This window comes from Amaranthus tricolor, chromosome 12, assembly GCF_026212465.1.
Source record: "Amaranthus tricolor cultivar Red isolate AtriRed21 chromosome 12, ASM2621246v1, whole genome shotgun sequence".
In the NCBI taxonomy this organism is placed as follows: Eukaryota; Viridiplantae; Streptophyta; class Magnoliopsida; order Caryophyllales; family Amaranthaceae; genus Amaranthus; species Amaranthus tricolor.
This window is the reverse complement of record NC_080058.1, coordinates 15392825-15410645: the sequence shown is the minus strand read 5'-3', so window position 1 is coordinate 15410645 and position 17821 is coordinate 15392825.

Sequence of the window (17821 nt, the reverse complement as noted above, 5' to 3'; positions counted from 1 at the left end):
TCTTTAAGCACACCTTCGTCTGTCGTGCCACTCTTCTTCCTCCTAACAGCCTCATCACAACTTCCAGACCACTTCAAACATGCTGGAGCAACTCTACCCCAACGACATTTAAGCATGTCGGCGGTTCTTCGTGGGATCAGATGGGGTCGTTCGATCCTCGCTGCTTCATAAGCTTCCTTAACTTTCTGCCACCTCACTCTTATCTTTTGGTTGGTGCTTACAATTGGATCTGTACTTGTGTTCATAACTGAACATATGAGAGCAATATCTTCAATCAAATCCCAACTTTTCTTTGAAGGTATAGAGGCTTCATCATTATTATTAGGTAGCTGTTGAGATGGTTGAACCAATTGAGTGAAGCTCGGTGGTGAACCAAATTGTTAAACTCGATCTTGAAATGGTGGTTGCGTGTAAAGACTAGCATCAACATGATGAACTGAATTTCCTCCATCTTCACCATATTGAACATCTTGATCATTTCCTTGATTTTCATCAACATCATCATCATCATCATCATCATCATTATTATCACACTCTATCTCATTTTCGTCTAAACTTTCACCCCTTATTGGAGTTGAATACATATCAATATTAGAGTTGACATTGTGAGATTGATGATGGTGGTGAAACATAGTTTGAGAATTTTGGGTATTTTGAGGAACATAATAAGATGAATTTGGGATATTTTCAGGAATATAGTAAGAAGAATTTGGAGTATTTTGAGAAAATGGAGGAATGAACGGAGGATTTTGATACTGAATTTGAGCACTTTGATTGTAAGAAGATTTTTCCTTGGTTTTTTTTTACATGGATTTCTTCCATAATTTGGGTTATTTGAATCCATATTTTTCTTTTTGGATTTTTGAAATGATTACTTTGGTATTTTTTTTAACCAAAAATATACCGAAAATATGAACAAAATATGTAAAAAAAAAATTATGTCAAAAAATATCAATATGGGTCTCATTTTATAGATCTCGAAAAAATATGACCGTTGGTATAATTTTTTTAAAAAAAAATTATTTTAATGCGAAAATAGCCGTGAAAGGGAAAAAACGACTATTTTTTCATAGCCAATCAGAAGAGGCCAAGTGGCGTGCAGCAGGAAGGAGTGTCAGGGCTGATGCAAGCAATTTTTCGCGGACCAATCAAATTGCGACACGTGGCAAAATGTTTTGAAAAAAAATGGGATGACCGTTCTTTTGAACGGGTCATCCAAGGAAACTTTCCTCCAACCTTTTCCATGACCAATCTCAAAATAGATTACCATTAATAGCATTTTCCTTATTGTTGGGTCATGTGACCCAATATTAGGTCACCATTAAAGATGGCCTCAATAGTTTCAAAATGAAAAATTTTTCTTAAAAAAAAAAATAATTTTTTAATGTCTCACAGTAATACGACCTCAAAACAACAACTCTATAAGCTAAAAGTTTTTATTATTGGGCTATTTCACCCAAATGTAAGACATGTTCTACTGTGAGACCGTCTCATACAACAATCAAAAAAACTTGTTTGCGGCCGCTTTACGTGTGCGACTAAAAAAATTTATACCTGTCAAATTTAAGCCTTAAAACATCTATTTCAAGACTTAAAAAGCCAAATTTAACACTTAAAAACTTCTGCTTCAAGCCTCAATATTCCTTCTCTAGAGGCTTAATTTAATTTTTTAGCTATCGACTTCAACCCTTAAAACACTTATTCTACCACTTAAAATGCCGCCTCTAACTCATAAAACCTCTACTCAAACCCTTAGTTTTATATTTTGCTTACCTACTCCAACTTTAAATTTCCATTTCAAGACTTACCTATTTCAATGGTTTAAAGTTTGTCAAATCCAAGACTTTAAAAGCATATATCAAGATCCAAAATGTCCAATTCAAGCTTTAAAATGAAAACTTTAAAATTACGGGTTGGATCTATGAGTGGTCGCACGTATGTGGCTGTTTCCCAGGAGATTTGTTGTACAAGAATTTGTATCTTATTGAGGCCGTCTCACCATGAGATAACTTCAATTGGGTCGGCCCAAACTATTTTATAAAAAATTGCTTCATGTATAAGTCTAATTCAGATTTTTTTTTAATGTTTTTTTACTAATAAGTTGCTTTTATAGACTAGTCTGATGGTCAGACGTTCTAATACAAGACTTGCCGAAAAACACATAAAACCTAGTGGTCAATGAAATTGATAAGTCAATTCATATTTTCTCCATTTTTCTCACCTTCAATGATTAGCTTCTTCTTTCCTTCTCCATTCTTTTACTTTTCTTGAATTTCTTCTGCAAAGCATGTTTCCTTTTACTTATGAGAATCAAGGTACATTTCGATAAGAAGTCTTACCACTTGTCGTAATTCAAAGAAACAAAATGTTTCTAAAAAATCAAATGCAAAGAAGACAAACAAAAAGTTTGACACAAAGATTAAAGAAACAATGCAAGTTGTTGTTATTTCAACACTAGATGGGCTATATGCTTTTTGTTCTTCATTTTTGTCATTTTTATTACTCAGTTATTTAACGTTGTTTCATTATGTGTTGTTTTATTACCACTTTGTAATTGTTTTATGTTTCATTATGTGTTGTTATTTAAGTGACTTTATGAAAATTTAGTTAATATATTGATGCAATTAAAGTAATAATTGATGCGTATAAGTTGTTTATTGATAATAGTCATGTTTTGTCTTGCATTATTTAACTAGTTGCTCAACTTTTTTAAGGTTGAAAAGAAAATTAAAATAAATTGCAAAGTTAGGGATGGATTAATCTTAGATGTTAAAATTATTAAAAATATGATCTAGGCATTTTAGCATGTCTTATTTTACACTTTGATCACAGTAGCTGGTATAACGTATTTCTAATGAAAGGACTGATGAAGAATATTATATCACTCTAGCTGATGTGAATGATATTTTTGGTCTGCCCATCAATTCTAGGAAACTGATTAAGACATCCTTTAATGATAAGGAACAAGCTAACAAGAGGAGCAATATACTTGGGGTTGATCAAGATGCTGAGCTAAAAACTCACATGGTATTGGACAGAAGGATCACCTTGAAGGTTTAATCTGTTCAAACAACTATTTTTGCTTTATGTTGGTTCTACAATCTTAGCTAGCTCCGTTACCGGAGCATAAGATCAGGTTTGAGCTGTTCATGGGCGGGCTACTCACTAGGCTCGATCCACCCGGCTCGAAAAACGGGCGGACTTGAATGTTCTTCAAAAAAAATTAAATTTGGATGGGTAATACCCGCCCGCTAAGATAAATGGGCGGGTAGCGACGGCAAAAATTACCCGTTGGTATACCCGTCGCCCGCTAAGTTTATTAATATATTAATTATTAAATAATTAATTCTATTGATTATGAAACTAGTAGTTTACTGTCTAATACTACTAGTCTACTATATACCCAACTTTAATAATTAGAATTCATACCCATTTTAATAATTTTTTAATTTAATATGATTGGAGAGGTATATGTAGGGGTGTTAAAAATCGAATACCGGGCCGACCCGAATCTGAAAATTCGTATAGGTTTTTCGAATACCTAAAAACGTGATCCGGTTCCGACCCAGATGAAACCGGGTATCTGGATTCCGGATACCCAGTTTAAATCGGGTCGAATTTGGATACTCAGTTTTATTAGATTTTTTTTTTTGACTTTTTTTCGTTCAACCATGCGTCTATATCTCTATTTTTATTTAAAATATTTTTTTTATATAAAATTCAAATACTAACTCTTTAAAAATATTTAGCTTAATTAGTCATAAAAGACAAATTAAGAAAATTAAAGAATAATACTATTACACATTGCTTTAAGTAAAAACAATTATAAAAAAAAATATCTGCGGGAGAAAAAATTTATATTAAGATTCAACCCTTGGTTAGCTTAATAGATATTATCATTATTTTATTTATGAAAAAGTAAAACAAATAAATAAATAAATAAAATCGGGTACAAGATATCCGATTCCAAAAATATGTGACCCGGACCCGGATCCAGTACTCGGTTTAAAAAACCGGTTCCCGATCCAGATTATCTGGTTTGCAAAAATCGGGTAAATTATCCGGTTTTGAAAACCGGATATGGGGTAATTCGAATCGGATACTTTGGATCGGGTTTTTTTGCACACCCTTAGGTATATTTCGGATCGGGTTTTTTTTGATACAATAAAGTTTTATCACCATAGGGTTGGTGAAGAACTAAATTAGAAATAAGGAAAATTCCACATGGTAGCATCGAACTTTCATGAAATGACAATAGTAGCACTTTTGTAAGATTTTTCCACATGGTAGCATCCAGTTCATGCACTATCTAACTGTCGTAGCATTTTTCGTTAAATTCTTATCAATTTCCGTAATTCACCATTTGGACGTTTTTACCTTAAATAAGTGTTGGTTGTTGTCTTTATAATTTGCCTTAAACCATTTTTATGCTCTTAATTGTTTAATTCATCAACGCTGTCAAATTTTGTAACAATTTTGTTTTCATTCAAAATGACAAAAGGTGAATTAAATGTTATGAAAACAAAATTTGTTACAATATTTGAGAGAGTATTTGAAAGCATAAAAATGGTTTAGGGCAAATTATAAAGATAACAACCAACACTTTATAAGAGTGAAAACGTCAAAATGGTAAATTAAACGGAAATTGACAAGAATTTAACAGAAAATGCTACAGCAGTTGAATGATGCATAAATTGGATGCTACCACGTGGAAAATCTTATAAAAAGTGCTATCATTGACGATTCTTGGAAGTTCAATGCTACCATGTGGAATTTCCCTAAAAATAATTATAGTGAAATCCGAAAGAGAATATAACGTATGGTTGAAATTTAATTATATGTTATACTAAAAACTTTCTATCAAATTTGATTTATTTAATGGAGTAAAATCACTCTTGATTTTATTTGGTAGTAGTTTTAATATTGTATATGAAATTATTATTCATACAACATTGCTATATATGTTAGCCAGTATTATATATATATAATGGCTTATTTTTGTGATTATAATAAAAAGAGGGTTAGTTTGATGTAGTTTTCCTACAGATTTTGTTGAAAGATTTATAATGAAAAAAATTAAGGTTTAATAAATTAATAATAGTTGAATAGCCAAAGGTATTAAATAAGGGCCACATGAAGGTATGGTCAAAATTATTAAGACACCTGAATCCGTCAAGAGCTGCTGATGAATTACTGTGCTAAGATAATTGTCTTGAATACTGCCGTTGATTTGCTGTGCCATGGGAAACTATTCTTAATGCTTGGTGCCGAACAAGTCACATGACACAGAAGTATGCTGCCACGATGATACGTTATCAAATGATGCTTCTATTATGGGCAGGGACGACAAATGTAGAAGCGGTGTCTAAAGCTAATTGTGGTGTTGAAAGATAGGGATGAGCAATTAAGGCTATTACTCTGTCAGATACAGGGGTCTGCAGGTTAGTCAAGAGGTCTTACTTTGCAGCTGCAGGTGCATGCCTCTTCTGCTACTGCTGTCTGGTATAGTTTTACACCGAATGCCACTGATATGGTGCTGATACGATTCGAAATATGCGCGCTACTGCTGGTCTTCTTCATAGCTGTTACTGTTCTTACATTTTGTCGGGGTGTTTAGTAGGAATATTAGGCTATTGTATATCGTAAAAGGTGTGTAAGGTGTTTTAGATTTATGTCGGTGTGTAAGGTGTGAATGTGTTGAAGTTACTACGATGGTGTTGACTTGATGTATGTCATGGTCTATGCGTAATCCACTCCTGTGATTTTATTTTGAGTGGTTTGTTTCTTGGTCCCTCTTCTAATAGCTCTTCCTCTCCTAGGAATTCTTTATGTTGGCCATTTTGGGTTCCTAAGTTTCAGTGTTTTATTAATAAAATTTTTAATTTAAAAAAAAGTAATAATACACTAACACAATTAATAATATAATACTAATACCACACAAATACAATTAATAATACACTAATACAACTAATCATACAATTAGCTAAAAGTATTAGATAATTCCATGTGGCACCCTCATAAAGATTTGCCATATGGAATGATCAAATTGGTTAATTGCTATATTTATTGAACTATATAAGGTAAGATTAATTTTATTATATTGCATATATTATATTTTATGGACGGGAAATACTGGGTATGATGATGATGACAACATAAATACTTTTTACAATTCATTATTTGTATGTATAAAATTTACAAAACAAGTCATTAGAAAATAATAGATTGTTTGTTTTATATATCTTAACATAAAACTCAAAAAAGACATTAAATTTTTTAAAAATATTAGTTAGAGAAAGGTAAATTATGAGTTGTATTTTAAAATTAATATTTATATACTTCTGACTATCTATTTTTTTTTTTGTGTTTTTTTGATAGTGAATGTATTATAAAGTACTTCACATTCTACAAAAATAGTGTCAAGTATATATATTGCACAAATCAAGAAAAGGGAGGAATAATGATAAAAAAAATACTCCTTTCATTCGACTTATTTAGCATTATTTGCTAACTCACTCATTTAAATTTATTTTTGTTTTTATCTCATCCATATATGTTAAATCTCTTTCAATTTATTTTAAAATATTTTCTCTTCAATTATTATAAAAAAATTCACATTTTTTAAAAATACACAATTTCTCTTTGCCATTAATTTAAAGGTTATGACTATTATTAATTTGTTATAATTATATTGATTATAAAATTTTTAACGCGTAAATTCAACTTGATAAAGATAATATATAATTATATCATTGTTTAAAAATCATAATACTTCTATATCTAAATACTAATAATTGTGCATTGCATGAGTTTCTATACTAGTGTTGTTCTAATACAATACAAATAAAAAAATATCATTGAGTGTGAAATGATTACATGTCAATTGATTAATTTTTATTTAGTAATAATATGACGAAAATGTTAAATGAATAAATTGAAACATGATATCGTACAATACTATCATATTGATTAATTGGAAAGTTTCAAGTGTTAACTTCTAAAAAAGTAAATTAACACGCATATATATAATGGTGTACCAAGAAACTAAAAATAGTTTTCAATTCTCAAATATACTTAAAACACAACAATTAACACGCATAGTTACGTAAATTTCACGTGCACTTTAATCACATAAAATTTTCACATAAATTATTCATGAAAATATTTTTGAGAAAGAGTAATTATATAATCACTCCCCCTATACTCATCCTAAGTTCATGCAATATCATTCAACATACCAAGCTCTATATGTATATAGTCAAAACGATCAGGACTCAAAAGGTTTTGTAAAAAATATTAGCTAGTTGTTTATCCGTAGCAACAAAAGATATAGTTACATTACCTTTTTCCACATGATCATCACGTATGAAATGATGGTGTGCCTCAATATCCTTTGTACATGACTGTTGTACTGTATTCTTTGTAATACATATTGCACTTGTGTTTTCACACTTAATTGGTTTTCCCTTGAGATTAATTTCAAGGTCTCTAAGTTATTATGCAATCCACAATATTTGTGAGCAACACGCACCAACTACAATGTACTCGGCTTCAATTGTTGATAAAGCCACTGAGTTTTATTTCTTTGAATGCCATGAGATCAAAGATGATCCCAAAAATTGACACGATCCTAATGTGATTTTTCTATCAACTTTATATCCTGCATAATCCACCTCCAAAAAATCAACCAAACAAAATTGCTACTTCTAAGGTACCATAAACCAAAAGTCTTTAGTCCCATGCAGATATCTAAAGATTCTTTTAACTACTTTTAAATAAGATTCTTGTAGGTTAACTTGAAAACGTGCACATAAGAAAACATTAAATATAATATCTGGACGACTAGTAGTTTTATATAATAATAACTTGATCTTATCACTAAGATCCTTATCTAGGCTAATTGTAACACTCATAAGAGTATTTGCACTTTTGCACTGGTCCATATTATATTTTTTTAGAAGATCTTTTACATACAAACGTTGACAAATAAATATACCATACTTATTTTTCTTTATTTGAAGTACAAGAAAGAATATTAAGTCTCCCATCTTACTCGATCATTTCAAACTCTTTGCACATTATCTTAGAAAATTCCTTGCATAGAGAATCATTAGTAGCTCCGAACAAAATATCATCAACATATACTTGAACAATAAGAATATCTATACCTTTAGTTTTAATAAAAATTGTGTTATCAATTTTACCTCACTAAAAGTTATTCTCAGATAAAGGTGAGCTAAATCTATCATACAAAAGTATAGCCTCTTCTCTTGTTATATTGTCTCTTCCTTTTCTGAAAGTGGCTAAGAATTTTAAAGTCATTCTTGCATAGGTTGGTGCATTTCTCTCTAAGAATCCTTCTAATCCTATTTTTCGCATTAGGATTCTCACTGATTCTTCTAAACCAATGTTCCTTAATGTTTGAAGGTCACAAAAGCTAGTGCTTTGAATTAACCTTCCCGGTTGGACAAGGTTTCTCCATCTTTCTTGTTCACTCTCATCTAAGTTTTGTAGTCCCATATATCCTAATTGAAATATTGGTTCTTCCTTATGTTCTAACTCAGGTACGGGTTCTAGTTGTCTAACAACTCGCTCCCTTCTTCGTGGTCTACTTGACCCCTCACCACTCGAACTTGCTCTTGATGTTTTTGATCTTTTGTACATCTTTCTTTTTCTTTTCTTTTCATTCAAGTGTTGAACAATCTTATAACCAAGAATTAATCTAATCTAAACAGCTAAACCACAATTAACCAATAATTTCCAAGTAGATACAAGCAACTTTAAACACAAAATGTAAAGGAAATGGCTCAAAAGCATCAATTTGAAAAGACAAATTTCAAAATTTTACCTATTATTTAGATTTGATCAATGAAAATGATGCTTGAGATTTCAAAATGTTCCCTTTAACCTTGCTTGCAACTCATTTCTTTTCAAATTGAAGAATTTTTGAAATCCCCAAATTTTAGGGTTTTTGAAATCAAAATTTTCACTTTTAAAGAACAAGAATTGTGGTTTAGTTTAGGAATTCAAAAGATTTAAGTGAAACTTGGTGAGAAATTTGAGTAGATTAGGGTTAGATTTGGAGAGAAAAAGAGTGAAGAGGATGTGAGGAATTCGAATGGAGTTTTGTAAAATGAAAAACTGCAGTACAGAATTTAAACCAGAAATTTCTGCGCAAAGACTCGCGAGCCGCGAGCAAAGTCGCGAAGCGCGAAAAATTTTTCAAAAATTCCAGAGACTTTCTGGTTCCAATCGCGAGCCGCGAGTTTGTGTGTGGGTCGCGACCTATTTTTTCCAAAATTCCAAAAACTTTTCTTTTACAAATTCGCGAGCTGTGAGCTTTAGTACGACCCATGACAAAAAATTTTCTAATCTTCCAGAAACATTTTTCAAAATGCATAACCTCCAAGTTTTACCAAAATAACTATTTACATCAAAAATTTTCCATTTATTTAATGTCGTTGGCACGACGTAGTGCTTTTGGTGACTCAGTGCACCGCATCATCCAACTTTTCATCAATTTCATTTTTCTTTTGAAAATTTTCAAAGTAAGGTTTCAATCTTTGCCCATTTACTTTGAAAATTTTCAAAGTATCTTCACTTTGAATTTCATATGCTCCATGAGGAAATATTTTCAAAATAACAAATGGTCCAATCCATCGAGACCGTAATTTACCTGGAAATAGCCTTAGGTATGATTGGTACAAAAGAACTTTTTGATAGACCTCGAAGCTTTTTCTACTTATCATTTGATCATGCCATGCTTTTGTTTTAGCCTTGTATAAAGCTGCTTTCTCGTAGGTTTCATTCCTTATCTCCTCAAGCTCCTGCAACTGCAATTTCCCTTGCAAACCAGATTCATTAGTATTCAAATTAAAACTTTTGATGGCCTAAAATGCCTTGTGCTCAAGTTCAACCGGCAAATGACATGGTTTTCCAAACACAACGCGATATGGGGACATTGCAATGGGTGTTTTATATGCGGTGTAATATGCCCACAAAGCATCATCTAACCTAAGAGACCAATCCTTCCTATTTGGATTCACTATTTTTTCAAGTATTGATTTGATTTCTCGGTTTGAAATCTCCGCTTGACCATTCGTTTGTGGATGGTATGTGGTTGATGTTTTGTGAGTCACATTGTATTTCCTTAATAATGCACCTATTGTCTTATTGCAGAAGTGTGTGCCCTTATCACTTATCACAGCCCTTGGAATTCCAAATCTAGATAAGATTCGGCCTTGAAAAAACCGGCTACAACTTTGGCATCATCACTTCGCGTGGCCTTAGCATCCACCTATTTAGAGACATAATCAACTGCTAACAGAATATATGAAAAAACAAATGAGTTGGGAAAAGGTCCTATGAAATCCATGCCCCATACGTCATAAATTTCACAAAACATAATCATATTTTGAGGCATTTCATTCCTTTGGGAAATATTCCCCACTCTTTGACATTGATCACAAGTTTTGCAAAATAAATAAGCATCCCTATGAATTGTGGGCCAATAGAATCCACATTCCAAAACTTTTCTAGCGGTTCTTTTTGTCCCGATATGACCTCCGCAAGCGTATGTATGGAAATAGGTGAGAATAGACACCACCTCATTGCTTGGAATACGTCTTCTCAAGACTTGATATGCACAAAATTTCCACAAATACGAATCATCCCATACATAATACTTAGAATCACTCTTCAACTTGTCTTTTTGATACTTATTAAACTCCGGAGGAAATTTATTCATGACAATATAGTTGATAATATGAGCATACCATGGTTGGTCTATTTTTATCGTAAACAGATGTTCCTCTGGAAATTCCTCTTTTATAGACTCATTCCTATATACATCATTGCTTGATTCAAAGGTTGTACTTTTTACAATCCTACTTAAATGATCTGCAACTAAGTTTTTCGACCCTTTTTTGTCCTTTACTTCTAGGTCAAATTCACTTAGAAGCAAAATCCATCTAATCAATCTTGGTTTGGCTTCTTTTTTATCATCAAATGGCGTATAGCCGTATGATCAGTATAAACTACAACCTTTGTACTTAGCAAATATGATTGAAATTTCTCTAATGAAAATACTACTTCCAATAATTCTTTTTCTGTTGTTGCATAATTCTTTTGTGCTTCATGTAAAGTTATTGACACGTAGTAGATTGCATAAGAATTTCGACCCACCCTTTGACCAAGGACTGCACCAATGGCGTAGTCACTAGCATCGCACATAATTTCAAAAGGTAGAGACCAATTGGGTGGTTGGATTATAGGAGCTGAAACTAAACTCTTCTTGAGCTCATCAAATCCCTTTTTGCATTCCTCATTGAAATTGAATTCCATATCTTTTTGTAACAACCTGCAAAGACAAACAATTATTTTGGAAAACTCTTTGATAAACCTTCTATAAAATTCGGCGTGTCCTAAAACGGAACACACTTCTCTCATAGTTTTGGGGTAGGGTAGTGATTGTATAACATTGGCTTTTGCTTTATCTACCTCGATTCCCCGCCTAGAAATCACATGACCTAAAATAATGCCCTGCTCAACCATGAAGTGGCATTTTTCTGAATTTAGAACTAAGTTTGTTTCAATACATCTTTGAAGTACATGTTTTAAATTTTCCAAACATTGATCAAAAGTGTCTCCATGGATTGTGAAATCATCCATGAAAACTTCAAGAAAATTTTCTAAAAATTCAAAGAAAATACTCATCATACACCGTTGGAATGTAGCGGGTGCACTACATAGTCCAAACGACATACGCCTATACGCATATGTGCCAAAAGGGTATGTAAGGTGTTTTTCTCAATATCTTCAGGTGAAATTGGCACTTGTAGATACCCATAATACCCATCTAAAAAGCAATGAAATTCATGTTTGGCGAGCCTTTCTAACATTTGGTCAATGAAGGGTAAAGGAAAGTGATCTTTCCTAGTTACGACATTCAAACGACGATAATCTATACATACTCGCCAATCATTTTGCACTGGGGTAGGTACCAATTCACCATTACTATTTCTTACCACTGTGACTTTTGATTTCTTTAGAACCACTTAACTTGCGCTCACCCACTTACTGCCAGAAATTGGAAATAAAATACCTGCTTGTAACAACTTCAAAATTTATGTTTTTACTACCTATCATTGGTGGATTCAACCTTCTTTGTGGTTGCCTTATGGGCCTTGCACCTTCCTCTAATAGAATTTTATGCATGCAAGTGGTTGGACTGATGCCTATGATGTCAGCAATAGTCCAACCGATTGCATCCTTGTGTGCTTTCAGAACTGCAATAAACTATTCTTCTTGTTCATCATTTAACTTATTGGAAATAATCACGGAAAATGTTTCATTTTCTCCAAGAAATACTTCAAATGCTCAGGAAGTTATTTAAGCTCTGATTTTGTTGCCTGCAAAACAAATGGCACATCTTTTTCTTTCAGGATGGTTAGTGATATTAGTTTATTGTCAAAAGAACCAATTAATTCATTTTCATTCAAATCCCGGATTACTTCCTCAATTTCAGTGCTTATGACATATTCTTCATTCATTTTATCAAGATCATTTTCAATTACAACTCTCAATTTATCATAATTTTCGATGTCGAATAAATCTTGAGTCATATCATCAATCATAACAACTGAATAACAAGTGAAATTTTCAGTAGGATACTTCAATGAATCATAAATGTTAAATTCTACTTGAGAACCATCAAATTCCATTGTGAGTAACCCAATATGTACATCAATTTTAGTTTTTGCAGTTTTCATAAAAGGGCGACCTAGCAAGATAGGTGTCACATGTTTATCATGTTCCATTTCTAAAAATAGAAATCTGCAGGAAATATTAGGTCTAACTAGAACATCTCCCACTACGCCCTTTGGATATGCATTTGAACGATCTGCTAGTTGTATTACTACTCTAGTTTCAATTAAAGTACCCAATTTTAAAGATTTATACAATGAGTATGGAATGATGTTAATTGAAGAACCTAAGTCTAACATGGCTTTTTGAAATGTAATATCACCAATGACACATGGAATAGTAAACATACCTGGATCTCCATAATTTGGAGGAAGTTTTTGTTGAAATAGGGCAGAGACATGCTCGCTCACCTCTACTTTTTGTATTCTTTTCAACCTTTGCTTCCTCTTTATTCAAAGCATCTAAAAGTGGAATGTTCATTTCACATTTCCGGAAGACATCATAAATATCCTTGTTATTGTCATATTTTTGTCCTCCTTTTAATGCTTTTGGAAATGGTGCAATTGGCTCGTATGGAATTGATGGTTTTGATGTTAATGTCTCTTGTTCTTCTCCTTTTCTTGTGGCTCTTCAACTACAACTTCCTCTTCAATCTTCTTCTTACTCACCAAGGGTTTTTTCTTAATTACTAACTCCTTACCACTCCTAAGGGTAATGGCACTCACATTGGGGCGAGAGTTTGGCTCAGTTTGTGATGGCAACCGATCAGACTCCTTGGCTTCTAACTTACTAACTGCTCCAGAGATTTGGCCTATTTGCCTTTCAATATTTTTAATGCTTGACCTTGTTTCCTCATGATTCTGAATAATCTGAGTTTGCCTTGTTGAAAAACTTTGAGTCAATACCCTTAACATGTATTAAGTGGTCATGCTAAAACTCGGGTTAGCACCATGATTATGTTGTTGTTGTTGCTGCTGCTGTGGTCTTGGGTGGAATTCTTATTGGTATGGTCACTAGTGGTAAAAACCTTATTTTCTGTGGTTTTTTGGCCACCATATGCTGCGGTTTTGACCCCCAGCATTAGTGATAGCAGCAGATGGGCTATTTTAAATGCTGCGGTTCAAAACCGCAGAAGAAAAATACATTATATGTTGCGGTTCTCCAAGAACTGCAGCATATAGTTTTTTTTCTTTCGTTTTATTTATTATATTCATTTATAAATATTATTATATACAGAATTGAAATCACCAAATAATTCCATAAATTCAGCGATTTATATACACTCGAAGCATTATAATAAACAAATATATATATATATATATATATATATATATATATATATATATATATATATATATATATATATATATATATATATATATATATATATATATATATATATATATATATATATATATATATATAATATACATTACAAAATGGTGAAAGTATAAATATATTAAAATCTAAAAATAATTTATATTAAATATATAACATGTATACAAAAATCAAAAATCTAAACTAATTACGTACACTACCAAACACATAAATTAGTTACATACACGGCCACCTTATTCTTCAGTTCACGCATTTCCTCTTTTGTCAAAGTACGTGTTTGTCTTAGAGTGTCGTATAAAATCTAAATATTATATAAAATAATTAAAAAATAAACTTTATATAATACATACGTTAGATTTTACACAATATTAAATATATATAATATTATAATTTAAGAACGTAACATGTATACGTACCGCATCAATATTTTCGACTCCAACATTCTTCAAGGCTTGTAAGAGATTGTCCATAAATTTGCGAGTGTAGTAGCCGCAATAGTAACAGGAGCGACAATCTTGATACATAATTAACATTTAATAATAATGTTTAATACAAAAATATTGCGGAAGTCTCAAAATGCCGAACTGTTAAAAACTTTAAATCATAAAGCTGAAATTATTTAAAACAAAAGTAAAATAATACATCTAATAAGAAATATTGTTTGCTCAAAAAAAAAATACATCATCATCAAGTCATCAATAAAGATACAAAAAACAGCTAAGTTCTCGATAAATAGTAATTGTTGTGGCCTGGATCGGAACCTGAAGTAAATCCTGCAAAATGCTGCCATCCATGATACGGATGACAGCCGATTGAATCGGTCAGCGCTTAACGCCGAGCACAACTTCTTATCCAGCTAAAATACGGTAATAATACGCTACATATACAAAATAATAATTTAAGTACGAACTTAAATTAATTGACACCTCCGTATACTTTTACCATAATCTTTTTCTGTTCCATACTTTTAAGTCATTAAGATACCATTCTCGATCCTGACAGAATTACGTTACTGCCACTAATACAATTCGGTAATCTTAACACTTAAGTAACTTCATTTGGTTAATACTCATAACCGTACCATGCATCATAACTAATCAAGTTTATCACTGATCAACAAGCACATTAATATGACGCCTGATATATGTAAGGTATGGTTAGGTGAAGACCGGAGTCCTAAACCCTAGCTGTGGTGGGAGTCGTCACCCCTCCAATACAATTTATGCTCGAGCTCTATAGGATAGGTAGCTAACCCCTGTCTTACCGCATTTTACGTGCCGGCCAACACAGGCGCCGGGATTTTACATGCCGGTCCATGGTTCGACATTACCTTACTATCAGGGTCATTCAATCAATATTCATTCATACAATTACATCACATGTTTATCACCACAATTTGACTTTGACTTTGACTTTCATCAACTTAGGTGATAACCTCTTTTATTTAATAAAATTCTTAATCATAATGTAAAATTAACCTTTATGTCTTTATACATTCCTTATTAATTTTTGCACATTATATTTTATTTATAACTTTATTTTTAATAGTTCGCTAAATTCACACTAATAACTTAATATTCTATAAATAGTCTCCAAATTAATATTTTCTACAAGTAGCTACTAAAATCTATTTCTCTTTAAATAAGTTTCCAAAATCAATATTTCCAACTTTACAATAAATAAAACTTTATTCTCTTCAAAAAATAAATAAATATTATAATTAAAATTCAAGTTAAAATTGCATCATTTGGATAAGTTTCCAAAATTCTACAAGTTCACCAAAAATCAATATTTCAAATTTAGAAAAATAAAAAAACTTAGGTTTACAAAAATTAACATTCTAGTTATAAAACAAATAAAACTTATAATTTCACAAAAATCAATATTTCTAGTTTTAAAAAAAGTCAAACTTATAATTTTCACAAAACTCAATATTTCTAATTATAAAATAAGTAAAACTTGTAATCTCACAAAGTCCATATTCCACACATAGTTTGAGCGGGAAGTATACTGAAAATACTTTTACATCATTTTACATAAATTTTGGTCAAATAATTAGCAAATAAAATATTTTGTACTAAATAATGATTAAAATTAAAGTTACTTTTATTAGGAAATCTCATATATTCAAGAAAAGCACTTCAGCATTTAATAACTTACAAAAATTTCTCAAAAATATCTTTTTAAATTGTTATTTTATTATTATTACAAACATAGTTGTAATAATTTAAAGGGAAATTTGCAAAGAAACACCTTTTAAAACCACTTTTTTGTAAAGAAACACCTTTTATAATTTCTTTTGTAAAAAAGCACCTTTTAAGAGACTTTTTTTTAAAAAAACACCTTAAATCAGTTTCCGGTGACTTTTGTCAACTTTCCGGCGTTGACTAGTCAACGCCGGAAAGTTGACCAAAGTCACCGGAAACTGATTTAAGGTGTTTTTATTAAAAAAAAGTCTCTTAAAAGGTGTTTTTTTACAAAAAAAAATTATAAAAGGTGTTTCTTTACAAAAAAGGGTTTTAAAAGGTGTTTCTTTGCAAATTTCCCTAATTATTATTATTATTAATTTTTTTTTAAATTTTTTTTTTAATTTATAATAAAAATAAATTTTTTTTAAAAAAAATAATATTAATAATAAAAATAAAAATAAAAATAAAAACAAAAATTTTAAAAAAAGTTAAAAAAAATTTAAAAAAATTAATAATAATAATAATAATAAGAAATATTATTATTCTTATTTTTTTTAAAAAAAATACTTTTTTAATTTAATTTTTATTTTTAATTTTATTATTATTATTATTATTTTTAATTATTATTATTGTTATTTTATATTTTTTTATACTTTTTATTTTTTTTATTATTATTAAATTTTTAAAATTTTTTTTAACTTTTTTTTAAATTTTTGTTTTTATTTTTATTTTTATTTTTATTATTAATATTATTTTTTTAAAAAAATTTATTTTTATTATTATATAAAAAAAAATTTAAAAAAATTAAAAAAAATTAATAATAATAATAATAAGGGAAATTTGCAAAGAAACACCTTTTTAAACCCTTTTTTGTAAAGAAACACCTTTTATAATTTTTTTTGTAAAAAAACACCTTTTAAAAGACTTTTTAAAAAAAAAAAAACACCTTAAATCAGTTTCCGGTGACTTTTGTCAACTTTCCGGCGTTGACTGGCATAGTCAACGCCGGAAAGTTGACAAAAGTCACCGGAAACTGATTTAAGGTGTCTTTTTTTAAAAAAAGTCTCTTAAAAGGTATTTTTTTACAAAAAAAAAATTATAAAAGGTGTTTCTTTGCAAATTTCCCTAATTTAAAATAGCAAATCAAACTCTTTTTTTTAATATGATGGTGGTCGAATGACCTATGAGTGTTTTGGGCCTTTTCAAATAAAAAGAACGGCTTAATTTAATTTATCATACTAAATCCTAGATTTAAATAATTAACATAACAACTTACTTTATGCAATAACTTAGAAAACCACTATAACCTTAAGGATAAACTTAAATCTCAAACTAAAGTATAATAACAATATTCTTAATATAACCATACTTAATAAGAAAAAATAAGTTCATAAAATAATTTACTACCTTATAAACTAATTTGAAGGTAACATAAACATATTAATAAAGTTCTAGCATAAAAATTCTTAAATATAATAACATTCCTAATGTAACACATAATTCATAAACATACTAGCACTAGTTTATAACATGAATCATACTTAATATCACTAGAATATAATTTTGCACCCCACTTCCTAAATTTGTTC